At 45.6% G+C, this 12,542-nt stretch overlaps 1 long non-coding RNA gene across 5 annotated transcripts in view; it reads right to left on the reverse strand.

Annotated features, from left to right (window-relative positions):
- LOC116157130 (uncharacterized) overlaps positions 1–12,542 on the reverse strand; it is a 175,787-nt gene that overhangs the window by 148,708 nt on the left and 14,537 nt on the right. For 4 of the 5 annotated variants that reach the window (XR_010383567.1, XR_010383569.1, XR_010383568.1 and 1 more), the window contains 2 exons: positions 11,909–12,039; positions 10,746–10,839 (listed from right to left, as the gene is read on the reverse strand). This is a non-coding gene — a long non-coding RNA (uncharacterized LOC116157130). Of the gene's footprint in view, positions 1–1,028; positions 1,308–10,745; positions 10,840–11,908; positions 12,040–12,542 lie in introns of those variants that run through there. The other variant, XR_010383571.1, reaches the window with a different exon arrangement.

The raw sequence follows: 12,542 nt of genomic DNA on the forward strand, positions 1-12,542 counted from the left end.
GGTGAGGCCTGAAAAGCTGTAACCTGCACATCTTTTCAACATATGAGGAGCTGTGATCTGAAGAAAAGGCTGAAACTATAAAGATCTTTATGGCTCTGTGGCCCCTAATAATAAACTCCATGCAGGCAAATATTTTCACCTGTGTTACCCATAGCTTAAAACAGTTCCCGGAACAGAACTCAATAAATATCTCTTGCATGATGAATGAGTGAATAGGTAAATGCATTGAAAACTTAGTCAGTTCCAGGTGCTCTTCTAAGTATGTGACATGTTGCAACTCATTTCATCCTGACAACCACCTTATAATGGTGGCCACTATTACTCCGTTTCCAGATGAAGAAACTCGAGAGAGGTGGAATAATTTGTGCCAGGCCACCAAGCTTGAAAGGCAGGCCTCATCCCCGCTATGGCCAGACCATGAAGCCAACGGTCTCCCAGGGCAATGGGCTCAGTTCACACTCGTGTCCCTGCCGCCCACGCCTTCAGTGACAAACTCGGGCTTCAAGCCTGTGTGTCCACACCATGTTGACACCCAGGCCTCCGCACCTTCCTAGATGCCTGGGCCTGGAGTGCACTAGCCTGGGACACCCCACTACCACCCAGTTATAAGGGGGCTTGTCTACTAACGTATTTCCTACCCAGCGTGGTTACCCACCCGGGAAGAGTTCTGTTAAGCAGAGCAAGTAAGTAGTCGGGGCGACAGGCCCTTGAGGCTGAAGCAGCAGGAGCTGTGCTTTGCTGAAGTCCATTTTGCGTATTTCCTGGCATCACTAGGTTGTGACTGTGAGATGCAATCATTCTTATTTTTAAGAACTGAGTAGTTGTGGCAAAGCCCGGAGCCTTCACGCCCCTGGGTGTGGCCTCTGTGTGTTCCTCCATCCTGACCTCTTCCTGCATCACAGCCATTGCCTCTGCCCCTCAGGATACAGCGTCTCCCAGGCATACGCGCCCTGCATTACCCTACACCTTCCTGGAGAAGGAGCTCTGCCCTCCTAATCGCCCCAGCACAAACCACAGCCCCTGCGACCTTTAAGAAGAATGTACGGAAGGTTTATTGTTCTCAGAGAGACAGCACCATGTGTGTGTCACAGTCACTCCTGGAGCCAGGCAGGTGCAGATCCATGGGTCCCCACTGGACTGCAGCATTCCTGCCTAGCCCAGAGGAGCCACTTCTGTCTCCATCTGTGGAAGTCCTGGTGTCTCCAGACCTCCGAGTCCTGGCTGGCTTCTTCCTCTCCCTGCCCCAGGCTCACCTTTCCTTCAGGGTGTAGCCTGTGGCCCATCTTCTAGCATCTAACTCAGAAGGCCTGCACCAAAAAACGACAATAATTCACAGAACAATACCCAAAGTCTGCCTTATTCAGTTTTAAATAACACCACGTGTGGAAATCCACCAGTCCAATTCCAGAAACTCTGTGCTGAGCCCAGTTTCATTGTCTTCCATCCCAAACAAGGGAAGAAAACACCAGGCCTGCTTGTCCCTCATGCCAAGGTCCAGTTTTCCAACTGACCATCTAAGTACTTGGGGAAGAACTCTCACACACACGCACATAGACAGACAGACACACACACACACACACACACACACACACACGCACACACCCTTTAAGAACAAATAATGACTTTCAGACATAGGGAGCTTTAAATTATGATTCAAGGGGGAGAAAGAACATAGGACACAAGGAGACAATCTGGGTGAGGCCTACAATTTACGTTACTCAGCAGAACACTGAGCCGCCCACCAGACACGTGTGCCTTCACGTTACGCTGGGCATCTAGGGCCGTCCAGATATGGCCCATTTGTCCTTTCAGACCCACTCTCCCTCCCTGCTCACCTTGCTGTCTGATCTCTGACTGCTCGGTGTGCAGTGTCCTCTGAATTACAACTCATCTTGGCCGATGAGGAGTCCAGAGGGACCTGTTAGAGGGGTGGGGTGTCCCCTTGGAGCTGGCCATGTCCCTCAGTCCTCTCTGTATGACTCTCCCAGGTCGCGGTAACTACTCCTCCCCTTGTCACTCTAGGTCCAGGGGTGGTGACAGCTCTGTGTTATCAGGACTGGTTACTGCACTATCTTCCGGGCTCCCAAACAGCCTGCCCACCCCTTTGTAAGCAGTCCCTTCGTTCAACCCGCCCTAAATCATCCTAACTTGAGATACCAGCCATCTCCTGGTAGGATGCTGACTGACAAAGGTTTTTCAAGAATAGAACTGCGTGGCTGGAAGAGCTGAACATGTTCGAGCAAAGGAACAGTCTCCTGGTAGTTTCTGAAACTACTGAATGTTTTAAGTTCCTGTCGGGTCGCTCCTGGGCCCAGTGTTTTTCTCTTCCTCTATCTCCACCCAACACTCTCTTCCTTGCGCTGTAGCTGGGCTTTTGTTCCCAAACACAATAAAAAGTGCCGGAAAGCTAACAATACAGGTCTTGGCACCTGTACGCAAACTATACTATTCTCCTTATTTTCCTATGACCTGCAAAAGAAACAACATGGAAAGCAGAGGAATGTTGTTATGAGCTGGACAACCTCCATCCCGGCCTTTCTAGGCTGACGTTTAGAACTTATTACTTTAGAGTTTCTGTTTTATAGGGAACACTGGCTACAGTCATATTTTTCTCCTTTCTAACCACTTGCTTTCTAAATATTATTAAACATTTACCCCTAGACTGAGGTTCTATTGCATTTTTAAATTGTAATATTTCTCAAGTGATTTGAAATGTCTGTTTATAGCAATGTTAAAAGGACCCACAGATTCTATGATTATGGTACTCTTAACCAAGGAGAGACCATCGTTTGTCTTTTGAAATACCCTTTTGGGACTGGGGAGCTACATGCTACACTGGGGAAACAGTCAAGCAAATCAGAGGTGAATGGTGAGATGGATGCAAAGCAGAAGTGTGGGGCAGCCTCGGGGAGGGCCTGTGCCTGGAGATCTGGAAGAACACGTGGGTTCAGTCTGGGATGGCTGTGCCCAGCGACCGACTGCGGTCTGCAGCTGTGAGTTTCCCCATGTCTCTCGGTGGGAACAGCATGCTGGTGGTGCACACGGCAGGGAGAAGGCGCTTCTTCCTTCTGGGAGTCTTCTGTTCTCCAAGGAAGGTCTATTCAGGTGAGTGTCCAGAGCACCCAGCTCACTGATTTCCCACTGCCCGGAAACCAGGTCTACCCCACTGTTTCCTGTGTTGATTGAACTGGGTTCAATCATCAGAATGGCCCCAGAAGTCACTAACGCGATTTCTGCCCTCTTTGTCTTCTAGAGACTGATAAGACTGATATCACCTCACTCACTGACAGGGTTCCCCCAAACCTCCCAGTTCCATGGGCCCTGCTTGGAGCGGGGGCAGCATCTAAGCCCCCACCCCCACTGCTGCCACTTTCTATTCCTGCCACGTCAGAGGAAGGAGAAGGGAGGCGTGAAGAGAGAGATGGAAGCATGGGGACAGGAGGATGCAGAAAGATCTAGAACATTCATCCCACCTGATGGATGGAGAAAGGGCCTGGTTCCACGTAACAGGACCTAAGTTCAAATCTGGAATACTGCCCTTGATGAAATTCTCCAAACTATGTCCCCAGTAGGAGAACAGAGATGGTGTGGACATCACCAGGCTGCTGTGAAGAGCAAGCAGGGAAGACACACGCAGGTGTCTGAAACAAGGACAGACGGGGAAAGGGCATGCTGTCATTTAGTAGGGTCATATCGGAGAGTGTGAGTGTCAGCCCCGAAATGCTTTCTCTTTCTTATTCCATGAAATGCCGATCATCTCCTCAACAGGAATCTGCTGGGTGTTTGGTGTGTGGATGGAAAGACTAGAAGAGAGCACCCTACGTGTGTGGACACCAGTGTGGTGTCAGTGACCTAGGAAGTGTTTCAGCTCTGCTCGCCAGAAAGCACCGCGTCTGAGAAAGGATGGAAGTGCACTGGGCAAGACTGGAATGACTGATGGAGAGACCCCAAACTACAAAGTATGAAAAACAGATGAAAAATGAAGGCTAATTAGCCTAAAGGAAAGGAAACTCCAGAGGAAATTACTAGGCGCCTTCAATAGTAATAGTAATGACAATCTGTTACTGAGTCACTACTGTATGCCTTACACACATTTTCTGGAATCTTTACAACTACCATGTAAGTCAGTTTTTACAGTCAGCATTTTACAGACGAGAAGACCAAGGGTCAGAGAGAATGGGACCCTGTCTGCCCACAAATCCCTCTCACTCTGCCACTGCCTCCCTCCGAGAGTTGACTGCTGTCATAGAATGCAAAACAAGCCTGTTTCTTTCTGGGTCTGAGGCATATAACTGGGAACAATGGGTGGAAATTACAGGAAGACAGATTTGATAGCAGGAACTCTGTAACACTGGGGTTGTTCTCCGACGGAAGGCGCTGCCTTTGGAGACTCAATTTCCCATCACCGGAGAAACTGGAGGGTTGTTTGGAAGGGGGTTTTGGAGAGGAGAATGGAAGAGCAAAAGCGCACCTGCAGTAGATGGCTTTTAAGGTTCCTTCCCACTCTCCAAAATGTGTTTGGCCTGTGAGACGATCAAATCCCAAACTCACAGGGGAGAGGGACATCTTTGCTTTCTCCATCATGTTTGCTCTCCCATGATGACTGAGCAAAAGTTCTAAGACAGTCCAGTGCTCTGGGGGGAGAGCTCCCCACGTCCACCTCCAGCCCATTCCATGGACTGAAGAACTCTTGGTTCAAGAGGTATTTTAAATAAGTCCTGAACCTGATCCCAGTGTCTTAGCTTGTGTGTGATGTTGGCTGCAAAGTGTCCTGAGCCCTCACCCTCAAGAGCAGTCTCACCTTCCAGGCTCTTTTGTCCTTACAATCATGCATTTAGGTGTAGTAATTCAATATCTCACTAAATCTTAGCAAAATAAAAGTGAAACATAAAATGTAGAATAACACAACTTCCTTGCACACAAAGCTTTACAAAGGAGGCCAGCAAGTGTGTTTCATACATCTCACAAAGTTCACATTGTATTGTGAAACTATTTTTAATGAAGCTGTTATTATGCTACAAGAATGCAATAAAACATCTGAAACCTGAAATTTCTTATTTTTATAACCTCCTGTAAAATTTTCAAAAGGGCCAAAATGATTTGTTTCAAAATGTGTACAGAAATAATTGGATTGAGAGTTTTCATGCCAAGTTTCCATTTGGATTGAAACCTAGAGACTGTTACTTCATAAACCACTGCAACCATGAGTACAAAATGAAAAGGGTAAAACATTATGGAATACAAGTATAATCAAACTTAACACACCCTGGAAGCAACCACACTGATCTGCCATCTCCCAGTGTCGGGTTCAGCACAGGGACCTCTTTTACATCACAGAGTGTTCACAAATAATTGGTTTTACCTGAATCCCCTAATTACTTCTGGAAAGAGAAACGCTATATACATGAACTTCTGTATGTGAACACACAATACAAAGTGCTAATCCTACACTGGTTAATTTTTTTTTTTTTTTTTTTTTGCCTACATTGGTTAATTTTTAAGCACAAAAGTATTCTGGATCGTTCAGAAAAATGAAATACCAGCTCCCTCAATTTTCTCCTTGCAACACAAATCCTTATTCCTTGTTACAAAACTCTGGCAAAAATCTAATCTTTGGGTGCCAAGCAGATACATTTTAGCATACAAATTGAATATAAGAAGTTTATTTCAGATTGTGATTTGTTATAACAGTCCTGCCAAATGACCAGAAATTAATCATACTCCCAAACGTGTAAGGATATAGGGAGATGTTACTTATCTCATGATTTCAGATTTAATTTTAATTCACACCTTTCTTAAAGCCATTCTTGAAGATCAGTCACTTAGGAAACAGGCAAACCCTCCTCAATTGCAAATCAAGTTTCTGTTTTTGGTGGAAGTCCTTTCCAAAGCATTCATCTCTGTCAGTGTATCCAGTGTATGGTCTTTCGTGAACAGCTTTCAGAATTAAGTAGAGCAATTCTGTGTACCATCTGGCTCCATGAGCAAAAAGTTTTTTTTTTCCTACGTGAAAATGTAAAACTGATCTGCTCCCTAGTCTAGACATACAATCTTTCCAGGGATAACGTCCATCTCCTCATCCATTCCAAATGGATGGAATTTTAGATGGACCAGTAATCAGAGGAGAAAGGAATGGAATCTTATTTCATATGTTTACTTAAGTTGTTTTTTAAAGAACATAGGATTGGAATCACTTTTTTAAGAGTACCACCATCCCTGGGAACTGGCCCAATACTTATTTTTTACTATGTGACAATTGAGCATGTTTTCAGAAATACAGTAGAAAACACTGCATAACGGAGGCAACACGGGTCTTATTTAGCTGCTGCAGATGTCAGTGGTTAGAACTACCCAGCTTTCACTGGTTGATCCGGAATTAGATCTCCTTCCCTTGGTAACAGGTCCAAACACATGGGTTTACGCTAATGCACTAGATAAAATCACAGCCAGTGGGGGAACTACAATAAGAGTGAGTTAGATCTCTCTTTTATCGTTCTATTAACTCAGTGGATTGTCTGCATGCACAAAGTGAGTTTGGGTTTCAGTCATGGAGTGGTTTTTCCTCCCATCTTTCTGCAGCCCCACCAGAACAGTATGCTGTGCGGTGACAAGTATGGACAAGGCCACAGGGCCTAAGTTCTCCAGCTCCTGCTGCCGTGAAACTTTTCGATTGATGATTTTTAAAACACTTAAACCACCCAAATAAACTTTCCTAAAGAAAGCTTGTCTTTTTTCTACAAAAAAATAATTGATGTAATGGGTGTCCATGGGGGTGGAGGTGGGTGAAGAGTGTTCTCCTCTCTACTGTGCAAACCTATAGAAATTGAGGCCACCTAGATTCCAACTGATCTGTTTAGAATTCCTCTTAGAATCCTGAAGGATAAGATAGGATTCTGTGTGCTAAATTAAGCTTCAGTGTAAGACGATCTTTTATCAGGATTGATGGATAATCAATCAAGGAGCCCTAAAAGGTCATGGTCGATTCACTGCAAAGATCAGATCAGCTCACATTTCCAAAGCTGAGCCATGCGCCCCTCCAGCTGGAAGAGCAGCTCCAGCACATGTGCTGAAGTGCCCCCGGGCTGGAACCTGCCCCCTCCCTTCCTCTAGGCAAGTCACTGACTGTCTCTGTGCCTCAGTTAATCTGCACTATGAATATAACAGTGCCTCCCTTGGAATGCTGTTCAGAGGGTTTAATGTGTTAATACTTAGGTAACTTAAAGAATAAAGGTCTTTCTCTCAGCCCTTGACCTGTACCACTGACATTTTGAGGAGAGAAATTTTCATAAAGACTCATGAAATAGAAATTTTCAAAAGTGGTCCCCTAGGACAGCTGGAGGTAAAGCTGTGAGCTCCCCATTCACACCCTTTTGTCACTTGGAATGCTCCCCCATCCTCTGTCCCTACTTCTCATTCTGCTCTTTAGTTTCCCTGTGGCATGAAAATAGACACAGCTCCTTCAGCACTCTCTTTTCACCCCTTCCCAGAGGCTCAGATTTAGGCTTTTAGAGATTTAACAATGGAAAGGAAAAAGAGCCCATAATCAATTGATTCTAATGACATCTGCTTATTGATAAGAGCGTTTGACATTGGCCCAAGGTAAGTGTATCGTTTCAGACCACGTGATATGGGGTAAAATTTTTAGCTGCAGGTCTTCCTAGCCTTCACATCAAGCAGCTCACCCCAATTCTTAAGACTATCAGCCTCAGAAATTCAGCCTCAGAAATTCAGGCATAACCCTAGGATCACACTTTTCTTTCAGTGAACCATGTTGATTCCACTCAAAAGAGCAGTCAATGTGACCAGTATCAGTCTTACAGAACCAACTTATCCACGTGGCATTCAGATAGAAACATTCAAAGAACGTTTTTACTTTTCATCAACTGTATTTTTATGCGTAATAACAGAAAAACACCTAAAAGGCTTGATGATTTAAGTTAACAAATTCTGATTTATAGAGGCACAATTTTTCATGTGTAATTTTTTTCTGTGTAATCAAACAGCAAAGAATAAATATCTCGCGATTTCCAATGGGACTGTCTGTTGTGGTTAAAATAAAAACTTTGAGTGATAAGTGTTTGTCTTTCTGTCATGTTAACATGTTTTCAGTCTGCGCTGGAGTGGGTGAGCTGGAGCTACTGTAGCCCACACGCCAGCGGGTGATTTACCGTTCTTGCCGCTAGGGGGAGGCGAAGCGAAGACAGTGAGCCACGTCTGCACAGAATGGACAGGGAGAAGTGGCAGGAAGGTAGTGAAGGCAAAGCCCAAGTGAAAGGGGAAAGAGGAGGTGCCAGGAGGGAAAGGGGCTCCGGCTGGGCCTCAGGGGTATTTAGGGAATCGGCCATGAGTGTCCTGGGGTTAATGATTAGGTGCTTTGGTAAGCAAGCAAAGGCGGCGGCCTGCCAAAGGGAGCTTGCCAGGGGCTTCCGTTTCTGAGACAACAGAGATGGACCCCTGCTCCCTCTTTCATCTGTGCTCCCCAGCGAGGAGTGCAGGGAAATGAAGTCATGGGTTCTCAATGAGAACAGGGATTTTTGAGAAATTATCAGCCATGATGTGGAACCCACTGATAACCTGCTTGGTTTCGTTTTGTTTTTGTTTAGTTTTCCTACTTGGCACAAATTCCTTCCATAACCTCAGGGAGGTGGAGTTGGGGAGGGGGTGCTGGGCTGGGAGGGGGCAATGCCAAGTGTGGGGACTGCAAATCAAGCCCCAGTGACAGGCTCAGTAGAAGTGAGCACTGCACCTGTGTTTCAAACAACAACAAAATCTCCTCCCCCAAATCATGGCAGAAATGGCCGTTGAAATCGATTGTTAATTGTCTGGGTTCAGTCACTGATAAGAGTAAACCTGCTGAGGCCAGTGGGCTTTTGTCACTGTGGCTCCTAAGGGACATTGTTCCAGCCAGGGGATCCTGGGAGGATAAGGGAAGGAAGAGGGGATGGGGAGGAGGAACACAGGCAGCCGGCCTGGCCCTCCAGGAAAAGCCTTTCCCCAAATGACCAGATCCAAGAGGCAGGAAGAACCCCCATCTGTCCCTGCCAGGAGCCCAAAACTTGTCTCCAGAGGGGCCTTTTGTGTCAAGCCAGAGTCCAAACCATACCCAGAAGAGAGCTGGAAAGCTTTGCTAGCCATGCCAGGACTCTATCACATTATTCTAATTCTTGGCATAGCATTTATCACTGTCTAATATTGACTTATGTGTTCACTCATTTATTTATCCATTTCTTTATTGTAATTGCCTGTATCTCCCCACTGAAACGTGAGCTCCAGGAGAGCAGAGACTTTTTCTGCATCGCTCACCATGCCAGGCCCAGAAAATAATCTAGGCACGACATTGCAAGTGCTCGGTCACTATGCCTGCATGAATAAAGATCTGTATTTGAGAGACATCCCCCCTGTAGCAGTGTGGATGATGGACTGTGGTTTGGGGGATGGAAGGAGAGAGCAAAATTGGAAACTGAGGCAGGAAGTAGGAAACATGCATGTAATGTATCTCATTTCCACTCCCAGGGGTTGTGATAATCTGTGCTGGGAGACAGCAGGACAGAAGCCTGAGTCTACAGTGTGTGGGGCAGGGAGGCAATTAGGGCCAAGTATAGGAGCAGTGTTTAGGGGGCGAATCAGGTGACACAAGAGGTGGGCATTCCAGAGGGGCCAGGTGCGAACAGAAGTATAAACCAGGGGGCAGGAAACCCTGTGGTCCCAGGCACCGGGGGCTAGTGACAGCCAGGAGAGCAGGTGTGATGCACCCTCCCTTCCCCCAAAGAAATGGGAGTCAAAGAAAAAGCCTGAGAATGGGCCCTGGGGAGAAGCAATGCTTAATAAGGGATGGACAGGTCAAGAGGAGTTTAAAAGGGGACAGTGTGGCTGCAGTGGTGCCCAGGTTCCCCCTCGTTGTCCCCCAACTCTGGTAGTGTTGGTAGCTCCAGGCTCTCTTCTTAGCCCCTCGCTGGGAACTGCCCTCAGTGAAAAGAGCCGCCCCTCACCAAGTTCACAGCATCCAGTGGCTGGTCCGGGAAGGGAGGAGATAGAGGCCTGAACCCTCCCTCAAGGGTTGGACAAGTCTGAAAAGCCACCTCAGCTCAGAGTCCCTGTGGGATGGACTGAGGCCCTTCTTACAGGTACAATTCTACTTCTGCTCAGGGTTACTTCTGTGATTCCTTTGAGGCAAAGACACCAAGGTCAATTCTCAGGAAACCTGTTTCACACTAATCTTCATCTTCATGTCTGTCTCCAGAGAACCTGACCTCAGACAGCTGGTGCTGGGAGTGAGCCGAGGAAATAGACACTAAAGCGGAATCACAGAGCTGGGTCACCCACCTGCCAGCTATAAACGAAGCCCCATCCCTGGTGGTCCCCAGTGCTGGGCGAGGCCCTGAGAGTCCCAGCTTGCTGCAGAAGCACCATTGTTAAAACCTGCAGTGGTGATGTGGGTGATGAACTAGGATGGGTCGTCCCAGAGAGAATGCCCTGACCCAGGAGACAGAAGTCTACTGGGATTTGCTGTAATATAATCTAGTTAGAGGGTCACAGAGGGAGAGTGAAGGTAGGTATATGTGAAGCTAGAGTGGCTGTGACATTGGGAAGTTGGGTAATGGGTACAAGGCGATTCATTTATGCTTTCTCTATTATGTATATATATAAAAGGTTTCCATAATAAAAGCTAAAAAACAGAAAGGGAGTAGATATCAATGAATACTGTTTGGGTGGTAAAAACAGAAAATCAGGAAACCAAGACTTACCTTTTTGCCATCTCTCAGCAGCGCTGTCCTGGATGTTGGGGATATAGTGGTGAACAACACAGGTGAAAATTCTTGCCCTTATGAAGATTACATTCTAGTGGGGAGAAACAGATAGTGAACAAAATGATTGGGACTGAGAAAGTGTTTTTGTGCACTTATGTGTTGACTCTGCTTTTTCTTCCTTCCCCTAAGAGCACAGATTGTAGTCTTGGAAACAACATAACTGGTTCAGGGATCAATACAGTGCAATGAAAATACTGTATGAAAGGACTAGGATCACAGGCTGCATATACAAGTCCTTCATTGACCGAGCGGCCATGTGTCCCTGACCCATAAAGTAGAAATACTGTTTCCTTCTCCTCGAATCTAGCAGTACTTATGGTCTGGAAGGAATCCCCTTGAGGGAACCAGAGCCATGTTTTCCTACAGCTTATGAGATGCAAAATGACTTCAGCAGCTCCACACCCTACAAGCTCTGTCACTCAGGTTGGCGGGGAAGACCAGAGTTTCTCTTCCCAGATATTAAGCAAAAGCTCCATTACATGCCATTGGCTCTGATTGGGTCGTGTACCCTGGACCAACGATTGTCATCAGATGAATACAGTCACTGATTGACTCAGGCTAAGTCTTATGCTCCTTTCCTGAGCTGAGGGTGGAGTCTTGCTCAAGGACTAATCACACAGGGTTTGTTTTGACAGTTGAGTTGACAGGATTTGATGATGATTTTTAAAGGAATAATAGAGCAGTGATTTTCAATGGGGTGCCACCACTCAGACGGGAGTTTTTAAAATTTGTGGGAGTATTTCTGATTGTCACAATTATTAAAGGGGAGCTACCGGCATTTAGTAGGAAAAAGCCAAGGATATCTTGCCTTGCACAGGGTAGTTTTCAAAAAGAAGATAGCTCTGAATCCTGCATAATCTTCATGTATCTCATCCAAAATTAACCCTGAATGTATGCTCTACCGCAAGATGAGTTGCAAAGCGATTTGTTTTCTATAATACTATTGCCACCCTGACCCATATCATAACATAGAAAATTTTGTCCCTACACTTATAAATAATAAATAAAGCTGAACTCGTGTGTAAGATTCCCACACCTCCTCATTTTTTTCACTTTAATGGTCTCAGTCTGTAACTTGTCTTGACATGTTATCAACTTACCCAGTTCAATTAAGGATATTTCCTTCATCCTTGTGAGAAAGAGATCAAACTGTGAAGCCCCTTCAAGGTTTTCCCCTTGGTCATTACAGAAGGAGGAGCCTCATACCATCAAAGAGGGAAGACCAGACATCCTGATGCCAAGGAGAGAAGGAAAAAGTGCAGTTATAGTCAAAGTTTAGCACATATTTAAGTGGAGGTAAAAAAACTATTTCAAAGAGCACTGATAATATGTGTTTTGAAGATTAAAACATTTGCCCAGGAAAAGATTTAGATTCTATAAACAAACTATTCTGCTTGTCCAGGGAAGTAAAACATCAAGAGCCCCACTGTTCACTAAGTTTTTAAATTTAGAATACACGGTACGAAGATTCCTTGGCTACAAAGGGGATGATTTTTGCCGACATTGGAGTAACTCCAGTTTTCCTAAAACTAGTTTGCAATCTAACATTGTTTTTTTTAGTCATCTCTGCTCTCTCCCAGTCCTGAACTTTCTGTTCAGAATGACTTCTGCTCTTAATTCCCTTAAACAAATGATTCTTCAGAAACAGATGCAAGCATCTGACCACTTCATTATGCAGTGTTGGTTTCTACTGCTAAGTAACTCTGTATCCTGAAATTTAGTTGCTTAGAAAAA

Source organism: Camelus dromedarius, chromosome 13 (assembly GCF_036321535.1).
Source record: "Camelus dromedarius isolate mCamDro1 chromosome 13, mCamDro1.pat, whole genome shotgun sequence".
Lineage (NCBI taxonomy): Eukaryota > Metazoa > Chordata > Mammalia > Artiodactyla > Camelidae > Camelus > Camelus dromedarius.